Source organism: Mus pahari, chromosome 18 (genome assembly GCF_900095145.1).
Source record: "Mus pahari chromosome 18, PAHARI_EIJ_v1.1, whole genome shotgun sequence".
Taxonomy (NCBI): Eukaryota; Metazoa; Chordata; class Mammalia; order Rodentia; family Muridae; genus Mus; species Mus pahari.
The window spans coordinates 17,806,450-17,819,614 of NC_034607.1; the positions used below are offsets into that span (position 1 = coordinate 17,806,450).

At 48.3% G+C, this 13,165-nt stretch overlaps 1 pseudogene; it reads left to right on the top strand.

The window, feature by feature from the left end:
* Positions 1 to 13,165, top strand: part of LOC110336053 — a 25,350-nt pseudogene continuing 12,185 nt past the window's right edge.

The window sequence follows — 13,165 nt, forward strand, 5'->3', positions numbered from 1 at the left end:
ATGGCACGTCTACGGGGGGTGAGAGGCGACCAAGCTCCGGACCTTGCCGGGATCCTGGGCTCCACCTGCCATAGCTCGCATCAGCCGGGTACCTCCCACCAGCCAGGTATCTCCCCGTACTCAGCTCTCCCAAACACAAATCCCTGGCTTCTCACAGTGCATCCGTGGGATTGCCGAACGCCATCTTTTCTAGACTAGCTTAAGGCACGCCGGACTGTTCTTAAACTCTCCGCTGTTCCATGGTTGATTCTTGTACTAGTCAGATTCTCTAGAGGAACAAACAGGCATAGAATATATGCTTAATTTATTGTTTATATTATTATAAATATCGTACACAATATTTTAATTGTAATTAATATTAAAGGAACCTAGACACCTCAGGGTGCTCCTCTCAGGACCCTGGATTAGGCACAGACCACAGCCAAAGCAAGGCAAAGAAAGAGACGAGCTGGCTGAATCGAAATTGAGCAGAAACAGCAGCAAATAGCTTTGAGGGTATCATTTTAAGAGGAAACTGTGTTAGAATGAAGCAGGACGGGTTGGTAAATTCTGACTGGGCATGTTGATTAGGGTAGCCAAGGGGAGATTTTTGATTGCTGGACCTTGATGTTTTGATAGTTGGACCTTGATAAACAGCTTCCGGAATGAGTCAGGCATAAAAAAGTGGCCAACGAGCCTTTAGGGATATAATCTAGTGGTTTAGGAAGGGAGGGGCCTGGGAAGGGCAGGATCTGCCAATGTCATATTTGCCATGCTTGGGCCTGTTAGAGCTCTTCAGATATTTTACTATCATGCGTGTGCACACTCAGGCGTCAGAGGACAACTTGTGGGAGTACGTTCCTTCCTTCTACCATGTAGGCTCTGAAGATCAAGCCCAGGGCATTGGGCTTGGTGACAGGAGCCTTTACCTGATGGTCTATTCCAATCCTATTGGAGTGGTTAACACAATAATAAGGGCGGGAGTCATCCAACAGTGGCGTCCTGCATGCTCAGTCCAGAGGCCGGGGCCTCAGCAGGTCCAGTCTGAGACCTAGAAACTCCCTAGCACGGAGTCCACATTGGAAAGAAAGCAGAAGGAGCTGGCACAGGGCCCATGGACTATTGCTACCACAGTGGGCGACTCCCTCACCGAAAGGAATCAAGCCACCAAAAGGAAGTGGCTGGAACCCTTGGGTGTTCCTCCTTCCCCAATCTCCTCCCTGGGCCCCCAGCCCTTAGGATGGTGCCATTCACAATCAGGACAGGTCTTCTCCCCCTAGTTATTGTCCTGCGTGCCAGCTCTCGTTGGAAATGCCCCTGCAAATGCACGTGTGTGTGTGTGTGTGTGTGTGTGTGTGTGTGTGTGTGTGTGTCCCATGTTAGACACTCAAGCCGGCCAGGTTGCGAACTAAACCCAGCCTTCGCAGCTCTGCCTGCGGGCTTTGGAAATGCTTAACCACAAAGTCATAGTTGCACTATTTACCTCAGTGGGAGAGACATCCTGCCACAGGGCTGGACCTGTGACCAAAAAGTGCTAACAACTCAACAACAACCTTACCCAAGTGGTGAGCTTCCAGGGAGTCAGATGGTCTGAGCAGCCAATCAGCATCCTTGCACAGGGCTTTAGACTCAAGAGAGAAACAGGAAGCTCTCCACCACTTTTGGTAGTGGGGGTCAAAACAAGAAGGGAGGTGATCTACCAGATTGTTGGAATTTCCCATCTTTGGTTGCTGAAACTCTTTTCCAGTCAAGAAGAATGAATTCAATCACTACCCCAGTCCCTCGCAGACCACTTTTCTGCCCACCCAGGACCATCCAGGTAGCCAATTGAAGTCTCTCTGGCCTGTTAATGTATCCTGCAGACCCACTATGTGGGAAGACATGATGTCCGTGTTCAAGGTGCATCAGGAAGGGACACACAAAACGCCCATGTGAGTGGGTGATTAGAGAAGGGATGAGGGCCTCCTCCCTCCCCCCTCATGACAATAGGATCAGTGTGGTGCGGAAGCCATGGAGCAGTGTTAGCCTGGCCACTCTGTCCCCACGGCTATGGTCAGGGAGAACTACGGTGCTCCAGCGGCCAATAGTAAAAGGCAGAGTTCTCAGTGTTTCCACAAGTTAAGGAATGTTGGTATGTCCCTGCCTAAAAGACAAAGCCTCTATAAGCCATTAACATGGGTCTGCAGGTCCCTGAGAGGACGAACAGTCATCTGTGGGGACTTGTCATTCAGGGTCATGCCGCAGTTTACTGAGGAGCCATATGGAAGGGAGACTCGGCTAGAACAGGTGGGCTGGGGTTGGTAGTTCCAGGATTGCCTTGCCTCAGTTTCCTACCACTGTTAACCACGACCACCCAAGACTGTGCTCCCCGCGGCCTGATACAAACATGTCCATATAGACAAAAAAGAAAGGCAGGCACTGAGGACACATCTTTGAGTCTGCTCTGCAGGGTGTCTGCAGCCTGGAAGACGCACCTCTCAGTTCCTGCATGGAATAAAGAAGCTGAGGTTCCTCGCTACAGACCTGGCTCTCAGCTTGCTTCTTAGACTTCTCGTAGCCATCAGCTGCATGTCCAGAATTTTCTTTCCTCCCTTGCTTTGCAGGCGTATGTGGGAGTGTGCGGAGTAGAGGCTGTGCCAAAGCGTGCAGGGATGCCCAGGAGTGTATAGGTATGATGCGTCCAGGGGTGTGTGAGTGTCTGCGGGTGTTTGCATGGTCTATGGGAAAATACAGAGGCATGTGTGTGGATATGGGAGTGTGTGTAGGTGTTCAAGGCTGTGTGAAGGTGTGTGGGAATGAGATGTGCAAGCATGCGCAGATCTCTGAGGGCACGTGCAGGCACATCTGGACGGGGATGGAGAGATGGTTCCATGAATAAGTCTATTTGCTGCTCTTATAGAGGACTGGATTCACTTCCCAGAGCTCACACTGGGTGGCTCACGACGGTCCGTGACCCCCCAGTTCCAAGGATCCATCGCCATCTCGAACCTCCTCGGGTACTTGCATGAAGGTTGGTGCACATACAGACAAGCAGTCTCACACACACACACACACACACACACACACACACACATCCACGTAAATATGAATGAATGAATAAATTCTTTTTTAAAAAAACAGTGAAGGCGTGTGGCTGCGTGGAAAGGTCTGCAGTTGTGTGACCGTGGGCACTGCAGTTGTGGGCAGAGGTGTGTAGGGTGAGAGGGCATGTGGTGCAGGGGTGTTTGCTATCTGCAGGGTATGCCAGGGTGCAGCTGTATCAGTGATGCGCAGTGATGCACAGGTGCCTCGTGGGAGCTGCTCCCCTGTCCTGAGTAGGAGGACGCATTGCAGGGCTCCCGGGCCTCTTCCTCCATCAGGAAGCTGACAAGACGGCGAAGCTCCACACAGTAACAGCACAGATAGCCCGGGAACCACTGCTCTGCTGGACTCTCCTGACACACACACACACACACACACACACACACACACACACACACACCTTAGAAAATTCTCTCTTGGCTTCTTGGCAAGATCTTCACTGGTATGGAGGCAGTGACTGCTCCTCCAGTGCTAGACTTGAAACAATGCACTTTTTAAAATGTGGGTTTGGGGGAGCCAACTTGGGTCCTCATGCTTGCGCTGCGAACACTGTAAGGGCTCGGCACCTCCTTAGCCCTGTAAACACGGCTTCCTGTAACTGTGATGCATTTCTCTCTGCAACACTGGTAGGGAGGAAGTCAACCCAATGACCACCCAGTTTGAGGAATTAAAGATCTCTGGGGCACCTTTATACTGCTTCCTGCCTGCCTGCCTGCCTGCCTGCCTGCCTGCCTGCCTGCCTGCCTGCCTGCCGTGGACTCCTTTATGCCCGTGTGGTGACTGCCCACCGAGGAAGCCACTACAAGCCCAACACTTTTATCCTAAAATCATATTGTTTTGTTTTTATACAGAAAAGAGTGACTACTGGTGACAGCTACACTTTTATCAGCACAATATCAAACGGGGGAGTATCATTCAGGACGCAGGCTCCGCCTGATCGACGGAGTTGGCAGGTTTTCTTCATCTTTTCCTGGCTCAAGTTTTGCCAACGTACATGTTTTTTTATTAAGTCTCTGTGGCTATAGGTTTGTTCTTTCCCCCTCACCCAGGCAAGCTTACGGAATTTGAGGAAATACTGATGAAGTTATTAGAGGGTGATGCCATTGTAGACCAGAAGCTTCCAATGCTGGCCCTGGCGAATTTGCTAGAAATAATGAACTGGAGAGTTTCCACCATTCACAGTAATTATTTTTAATTATTCTACCCATCTTAACCTGTGAATGGCTGGGTTTCCAAGAACACTGGAAGCCATTGAATAATCTTCAGCAGAGGAGAAACACCAGGCTTTTGCTTTTAACAAGACATCTGTAGCTACTGAAATGGACTGGGGAATGGGGTGAAATGGAGGGAGGGGCTTCAAAGTCACCACGTTAACATGGTAGGAACCGGGGAGGGCTGGACTAACATGCTAGCAGATGAGTTGATTAAACTCTGATAGCACAGATACAGCCAAACCAAACGCTAAGAGGGAGATTGATAATCCCATGCACGAAAGGGCAGAACTGCAATCCTAATTAGATGATTAGCCTTTTCTGCAGCATGGACTTTACAGCTAAGTGTAGTCTGTAGTTTAGTCGACTTTCTCTGGAGTCACCTCCAAGGTCAAGAACGTCTACAGACTACATCCCGAATCCTTGATGGTTTAGACCATAAAGTTCATCTAAGGCGAACAGTGTTGGATAACCAGTCTTCCAAAAATTAAGAAATGAACCCACTCTCCCCTTCCTCTGTAGCAGGCAGACTTGCAGTTGAACATCAAACACGTTGATGGCAGAAGCAGCCAAGCTTTCGTGCCTCCCTCCCAGGATGGAGGGCATCCTTCCTCAGCTGAACACTCCTGGTTTAAAAACAAAAAAGAAAGTCACAAGGTTGAAATGCATGCGATATTTTAGGAAAGAGAGACAGACGTTGTCAGAAGCACAACTGCATTTTCAAAATGTTTTCTTTCCACAGAAGAGCACCCACTTTGGGGGCGAAGAGTTTTCTGCATAAATTTTTTCAGCCACAGGGATGCGGAATGTGAAAAGATGACATGATGTGTCAGCTATGAAAACATGGCTACATTCTAAACAAACACAGACTTTCCCCTGATACATCTTCAGTCTTCAACTCCCGAATCCTGGGTGGGGAGAGCGATGATGGCTCTTGCTTCTAAAATCACTCCAATTCCCTTCTTGTTAAATGTATTTCCACAGCAACACTAAGTCAGCAGCACCAAAGGAAAGAAGGAAATCTGTGGGCAAAAGGGCGCTGGACAACCGAACTGTCTGCTTGTAAATACAAATCGGTTTCTGGATGCCATGAATGAAGAGAGAAATAACTGGACGGTGTTTTAATCCATTTTCTGTTGCTGTAGCAAAATATCCCCAAATGGGGGATGCCGCGAGAGTGTTGCTGTATTTGGGATCTGGAGCCTGTTTCAATATGCGCTCAGTGTCTGTGGCCAGGGCAAGGGTTAGAGCGCTCTTTCTCTTCCTCCTCATACTCCTCTTCTCAACTTATTTGGGTGTGTTCATGTGTGAGTGTATATGTGTGAGCGTGAATGTGTGTATGTGTGTTCATGTGTGAGTGTGTATGTGAGTGAGTGTACTTGTGAGTGTATATGTGTGAGTGTATATGTGTGAGCGTGAATGTGTGTATGTGTGTTCATGTGTGAGTGTGTATGTGTGTGAGTGTGTGCGTGTACTTGTGAGTGTATATGTGTGAGTGTGAGTGTGTATGTGTGTATATGTGTGTGTGTATTTGCCAGAAAGAGACCTAGCCTCTAAAAGCAAGATACCTGAGGAAAGACATCCAAGGTTGACTGCTGTCCTCCGTACAAACGCATACCCGTGTGCACCTGCACACACGTGGAGACACACACACACACACACACACACAGAAGATTGACAGTTCAGACACCACTGACTTAGGCTCTTTTTTCTCTCCTAGGGTCCCCTAGACCCAAGAATCTTCATAAATGCTCCCATAATGAAGACTACTTGTGTTTTTACTGGGCTTTTCCAAGTATTTTCATGCTTATTCTCTTACCCAAGCTCTGTCACCATACACTACGTAGGCAGGCAATCTGTTCCCATTTTACAGATTATGAATATGACAGTTGAGGCACTTACCCAAGGCCAGAGTGTTCACTGCGGGGTTCAGTGGCCTTGTCCTTACTCTTCCTATGGCCCTTGTTGCTATGAGTTTGTATTTTCCGAACTTTTATATCTTAGTCAAGCTTCTATTCCAACTCAATGGTCTTACAAATTTCATCAAGCGCACATTTCTATTTAAAAAACAAGGAGGCATAAATGAAAGTAAAGAGTGCGTTCACTTCATCTGGAATGACCCCAGTTTCCTTGTATGGGAAAGTGTCTCTGTGTGTCGCTGTGTGGGGCGGAGCAGTCAGTAATCCCGTCGCTGCCTTTACAGTTTGTATTCCATGTCGGTCCTCTTTGAAACACGTTGTGCTGTTGTTGTTTTTATCATAGTGATAAATCTGAAACACAACTTCACAAAGACACAACATCACAGTCTCACGCTGACACCATGTCCTCTTTTAACTAACAGCCTTCAGTGGTTCTCAAGCCCCCCCCCCCCATGCTGTAACCCTTTAATACAGTTCCTCATGCTGTGGTGATCCCCAGCCATAGAATTATTTCGTTGCTACTTCATAACTATAAGTTTGATACTTTTGTGAATCACAATGCTACCATCTAACATGCAACCCCCCCCCCCCAAGGAGGGCTTGACCCACAGGTTGAGGACCTCTTGTTTAGAGCACATTTGAAAGATTTTTCTGTTTCCCTCAAGTATCTAACACCTAGCACTCTGGGTTGTCTCTAGGCACCCTGTGGTACCTCAGCAGCTCTCGAAACTGTTGTTTGTCCTGAGGCTACGCCAGTCACGACTCACTTTTCCCTCTCCAGACTCCCACCCTAACACCTCAAGTGTCACACGGGAGCAGGAAACATGCATCTCTTCCCCAGAGATTTTCTTACTTCCTCCTTCGGAGATTAGGGACCAGCCTTCCCCATCCTGCTTGCCTTCTGCCAGTGAGAAGATTAGAGCTACACACCCCCATTCTAAAACGGCAAGGGCTCATGGTGTGTGTGTGTGCGTGTGTGTGTGTGTGTGTGTGTGTGTGTGCGCGCATGTGTGCATGTGTGTGTGTGCGTGCATGCGTGTCTGTGTGTGTGCGCGCACACGCATGTGTGTGCATGTGTGTGTGCGTGTGTGCGTGTGTGTGTGTGTGTCCTCGCGTGCACGCGTGCATGTGTGTGCGTGTGTGTGTATGCTCACTGGCAGATGGCTTATGATTTCAACTGGGTTGTGCTCAAGGAGAGAGCAAGCTTGCTATGTCCATGCTCGCTCCACCTGAGGATGCTTTGGGTCTTAATCATCCTAAGTGTTAAAGGTCTAGAGCTCAGTTCATTGCTGGTGGGAGGGAGGGTGGCAGCTCTCAGAGGAGGGCCTGACAGGGAGGCCTGGGACCTCTAGGGGAGTGTGAAATGCCCTTCTCTTTGCTCTTTGGTTACCAAGAAGTAACTAGCTGTTCCAATTCATGTTCTTGTCACAATGTGCTGTCTCCCTGCAGGATCCAAAGCAATGAGTGTATCAACTGACCAAGGATAGACGCTCACACATCTGTGAGTCAGGGGAAACTTTCCTCACTTAAAAAGCCACTTTTTATTTATTTATTTATTTATTTATTTATTTATTTATTTATTTATTTAGTGTGTGTGTGTGTGTAGGCACACTCACCTGTTCATTCACATGTCAGAAGGTCAGAGGTTGCTGGTATTTTCCTCTATTGCTCTTTGCCTTATATTTGGGGAAAGGGTCTTTCTCTCCCTGAACTTGGAACTGCATCTGAGCTAGACTGGCTGACTGGTGAGCCCCGCTGCTCTCATCTGTCTCTCAGCACTGGAATTACAGGCCCAGCCATCACACATAGCTTTCACGTGGTCTTGGGGCCTGAACTCAGCTCCCTGTGCTTACACAGCACTCTGATCACTGAGCCAGTCCTTAGCTAGATTCCCCTCTTTGTAAGCGGACTGTTTCAGAGGCTCTGTTACGGTAGCAAAGCTATTTTAGGGAGGGTGTGATCCCCTGGGACAGCAGCATGCTGCAGGTCACCCCAGACCCTCCTTGGTAAAGACAGACCCATCCAGCCTCACCTGAAGGACTTCCTGGGCTCCAACGTGGACAGCCCAGCTAGGGACACAGCCAGTCTGTGACTCAGAGCAGATGTGGAGAATGTCTGGTGACGGAGTTCTGTTTCCACTTCTAACCCTCTTCCCTGGATGACACGCAGTGGACCGCAGCTTTGTGAGTGGTTGGCATTGCTGTGACTTGATCTTTTCTGAACTATATAGTTATGAATATATATATATATATATATATATATATATATATATATATATATGATTCGAAAGATAATTTAGGGATGTGTCAAAGTGAATAAAATGCTTGCCACAAAACATGAGGACCTGAATTTGGACCCCCCCCCCCAGGACCCACCTAAAATGCTGGCCATGGCCACCAGGTATGGTGGTGACACCTTTAATCTTAGCGCAGACAGTGCTAAGGGAGGCAGAGACAATGATAGTGAGTCCCTGGCCAGCCAGGGTTGCATAGTGAGACTGTTTCATAAACAAGCAAACAAACGAACATTGCAAGGCTAGGCATTGTTGCCTGTGTGGGCCCGTAATCCCAAGCTAGGGCTGGGGCTGGGCACAGAAATGGAAGACTCTTGACGCTCACTGTTTGGCTGATCTATATAAACAGCTGAGCTCTGCGTTGAGTGGGAGAGCCCTGTGTGTGTGGGGGGGGGGGAGGGGTTGGCGAAAAATCAAGGCAATGAATGACCCAGCAAAAACTCCAAGGTTATAAACAAGAGAGAGACAGAGACAGAGACAGAGACAGAAACAGAGTCAGAGAAAAACAGAGACAGAGAGAGGGAGAGAAAGAGAGAAAGAGGGAGAGAGGGAGTGAGGGAGAGAGAGAGACCTAGGTCTATTGTTGGGGTCTTGGACTCAGTCCAGGCCTTGAGTTTGAGGGGTGATGACCCAGTAAGGAAGGCATCATGCTCTCTGGGGTCACCGGGTCCCACTCAGTGATGTTCTGAAGATGCTCTGCTTTTCTTTCGGTTTAATCATTGGTCCTTGACGATCTCTCCCTCCTTGCTTCTTCTGCAGACCTCCCTGAAGCCGTGTCCACTCCAAGTCCCCCAGCCCCTGGGGAGTGGTTGTGTGGGGACCAGAGGACAGTTCCTCTTCTTGGTGAAGCTTATGAGCTTAGGTGCTACCGTCCTCCCCATTCCCCCACATCTGAGGCTGAGAGGACCCGGCCTCTGAAGCCCTTATCCTGCATCTGCTGCCCTGGCTGGCGGAAGCCTGCCCAGCTGGCTCTTCAGGGCTCTTGCTGTGGGAGATGCAGTTGTTTCCATTCCTGGGCCTTGGCCTCCCCGTCCTGAAACAGCAGGGGGCCTCCATTAAAGTTTGAGATGAAGAGACCTTCTGTGGGAAACGGCTCCGGGGCCGAGCATCTGCCTGTTGTCCCCTGTGTGGTAGGGTGTCTGGATCCTCTTCTCGCCTGGGCATTATCCAGCAACTTGGAAAAGGACACTGGACAGGGAATCAGGAAGGTTGGACAGGGTCAAAGCCCTGACTGTTTTATTTCCAGGCTGAGCACACCTGGTCAAGTCACTTGACTTCTTTGAGTATCAACTTCCTCGGGTCCTTAGGGTCAGTGTGTGTTACCCATGGATCTTCGGCTCATCTGACATGGTGGAGTTCATTTTTTTTTTTTTTTTAAAGAAAGTGTCTCCCTTCTCTGCAGTAAGAAAGCAAGACTGCCAGGGTGTCCCCACTCCTCACGCTTCCTGTGAAGCACCTGTACGTTTTTTCATCTGGGCTATGCCCTCCTCACCCAATAGATGGGGAAAAAAAGATGCAACCGCCCTTTCTGGAATGCCCCCCCCCCCGTAGATGTAGGGTGTGGTGACACTCCTGTTTTTCCTGCTGTATCCCTATTTATTCCTGCAAGTGTGGGGCCTCAGGACTTGGCCATGAATTTCCCTTTGTTAATTTACCTTCCTCCCCAGCCCAGCCAGACTCCAGCGTGGATGCTTTCTCCATTTAATTGCCAGAACAGGGCAGACCTGAGAGGAAGAATTGTGTGGCGGGAGAGAAACTTGTTTCCCAGGCCCTACCCAAGGGGACCTGTCCTGCTCTACAGCCTGGGGCGTCGGGGAGCAAATGGGACATCCTGTCCCTTCCACCAGTGTTCCTGCCTGACTCACCAGCTTCTATTTGTGCTGCGTGCAGTTCATGCTAGCTGGGTGGCTTCTGGCCTGTGCGGACCTACTGTGCAGAAATGTTGCCTTTTCCCTATGTGCCACCAGGACTCACAGCTTGTCCACCATTTCCTTTTTTGAGGTGTCTCTGTCTGAGGCTCTTTTAGGAAGGAAATTATAGAGCATGGGTTGAAATACCAAACAGACTTAAGCTTTCCTTCCCTCTCTCATTTTCTCCCTCCCTCCCTCCCTCCTTCCCTCCTACTCCTTTCTTCCTTCCTTCCTTCCTTCCTTCCTTCCTTCCTTCCTTCCTTCCTTCCTTCCTTTCTTTTTCTTCCTTTCTTCCATTGAGAATGTCACCATCCAAATTATCATCCACTCTCTCACCTCTGATTTCTCCTTATGCCCAACCTTTTCCCCTCCGTTTCATGTGCTCTTTCTTCTTACACACACAACAGTCCCTAAGGGCTACCTGTAGGAGCATAGACATGGGACCATCTACCTGAGCCATCTGTCAGAGCCCCTCCTCTCCATCCATACTGGGATTTCTCCATGACTTGGTCTTGTGCAGGTCTTATGTGTGCAGTCTCAGCTGTTGTGAGCTCACGCGTGCAAGAGCTCTGACATGCTTGGCAAACTTCGCCTTGCGGGGGTTGCCCACTGCTTCTTGGTCTTACAGTCTTTCCACGCCCGTCATCTAAGAAGATTCCTGAAACCTGGAGAATGGGCTTGTTGTGGCTGTGCCATTTAGAGCCCAGCACTCCACAGGTTCTTACTCTCTGTGCGTTAACCCATTGTGGGTTTCTGTATTAGTCACAATTTAGGAAAAAAGAAGGAGAAGAGGAGGAGGAGGAGCAGAGGAAGAGGAAGAAGTAGTTTTTCTGATGAAGACTTTGAGTTGCATTAATCTGTGGATATAAGTCATTAGAAGTCAGTTTATGGAGGAGCTAGAGAAAGTACCCAAGGAGCTGCAGGGGTCTGCAACCCTGTAGGTGGAACAACAATATGAACTAACCAGTACCCCCAGAGCTCGTGTCTCTAGCTGCATATGTAGCAGAAGATGGCCTAATTGGCCATCACTGGGAAGAGAGGCCCCTTGGTCTTGCAAACTTTATATAACCCAGCACAGGGGAAGGCCAGGGCCAAGTAGTGGGAGTGGGTGGGTAGGGGAGCAGAGGTGGGGGGAGGGTATAGGAAACTTTCGGGATAGCATTTGAAATGTAAATGAAGAAAATATCTAATAAAATAATTAAAAAAAGAAAAAAAATGAAAAAAAAAGAAGTCAGTTTAATGCTATGTCCATTTAGCAAAATAATAGTATCACATTCTCCCCTCTGGCCTCTGGCCTAGCCAATCACGAGGTTTTGGCCTATCTAACATAGCAGGCAGGAGTTCCATCTTGTCTAGCCAGCTTTAAACCTAACTGGAAGGTAATCTGGCTACTCTCAAAAAGTTTGTTGCACTGGGCGGCACTGGGTACATCTTGTCATCTGTTGTAGGTCCCAGGGCTCCCAGCTGCGTAGGACTGTTGAATACTTCCACCCGGTAGTGTACATAGAATGTTCCAGAAGAATGAAAGCTAGGCAGTAGGGAACAGCTTGGTTTCTCCATGTCCTGCTACTTCACATGTAGTGTCTTTAGCATCTTACTATAAAGTTTTAGAGGGAAGCTGTAAGAGTGGCACTAGCAGTGTAACTAGCCTGGTACTGACGGCCTTTAATTATATATACCATATGTTGTATAGTGGGGTATTACTTCCCCATTATAGGTAACTCCATTTAAACTATATATGTGGTGTGTGTGTGTGTGTGTGTGTGTGTGTGTGTATTTCTAAAGCTTCTATAGTAGTAATTTCTATATAGCTTTTTCAAAAGGCCATTAGCATTAGTTATCTCTCCCCATACTCCCCCATCTATCCTGTAGTCCCCTCCTCCAGCCCATTTAACCCTTTCTGTTCCATTATTCCCCTCCCCCACCTCCTTCCCTTGAATGCTTCCTGTAGCCCCTTCGTAGTTTCCTTGATTTAAACACATAGACTCAAAATCCAAATCTGTTATCCACATAGGAGAGGGTGTATGCAGTGCCAGTCTTTCTGGGTCTGGGTTACTTCAGTCAGATTGGTTATTTCTGGCTCCAGGTATTTACCCGCAAATCCCACTGAAGCACATTTTCATTACTCTGTTTTCACTCGCCCGCCTTTGGGAGACAGCGGCAGTGAATGCGGATGAACAATCATCTCTGTAGTAGAACACAGACTCCCTTGGGACTCTGCCCAGGAGGGCTATGGCTGCTTCATATAGTAGACCTGTTTCTAGCTTTCTGAGGAATCTGCCCCATTTTCATTCCCACTAATAACAAATAAGTGTTCTCCTTTCCCCAGATCCATCTCAGTGTTTGATGTCTCCCTTCTGAAATCTTGGCCATTCTGGCTGGAGTAAGATGGAATCTCGGAGCTTCTATAAGTCTATACTAGCTACACATCTGATAGAGGGTCTAGAATATATAAACAATTCAGAAGTTTAAACCGCAAGAAAAAAAATAACCCAATTAAAAAGAGTACCATAGAGATGAATATAAGAAAAAAAAGAGAGAGATACAAATGTCTGAATATCTGTCTGTCTGTCTACTTTTTAAAAAAGAGTGTTCAGCATCTTTAGCTCCAGGGAAAATGTCCCGTTTAATCTGCAGAAACCTAGCAGTTCCCCAAGTACTCAGGCTGACCTTGGCTGTGAACCTGACTCACTTGGGCAGAGCAATCTCAGGTGGCTGGAGGAGAGAGGGAAGGGGAAGGGGAGAGGGTGGTGGGAGGGGGGAAGGGGAGGG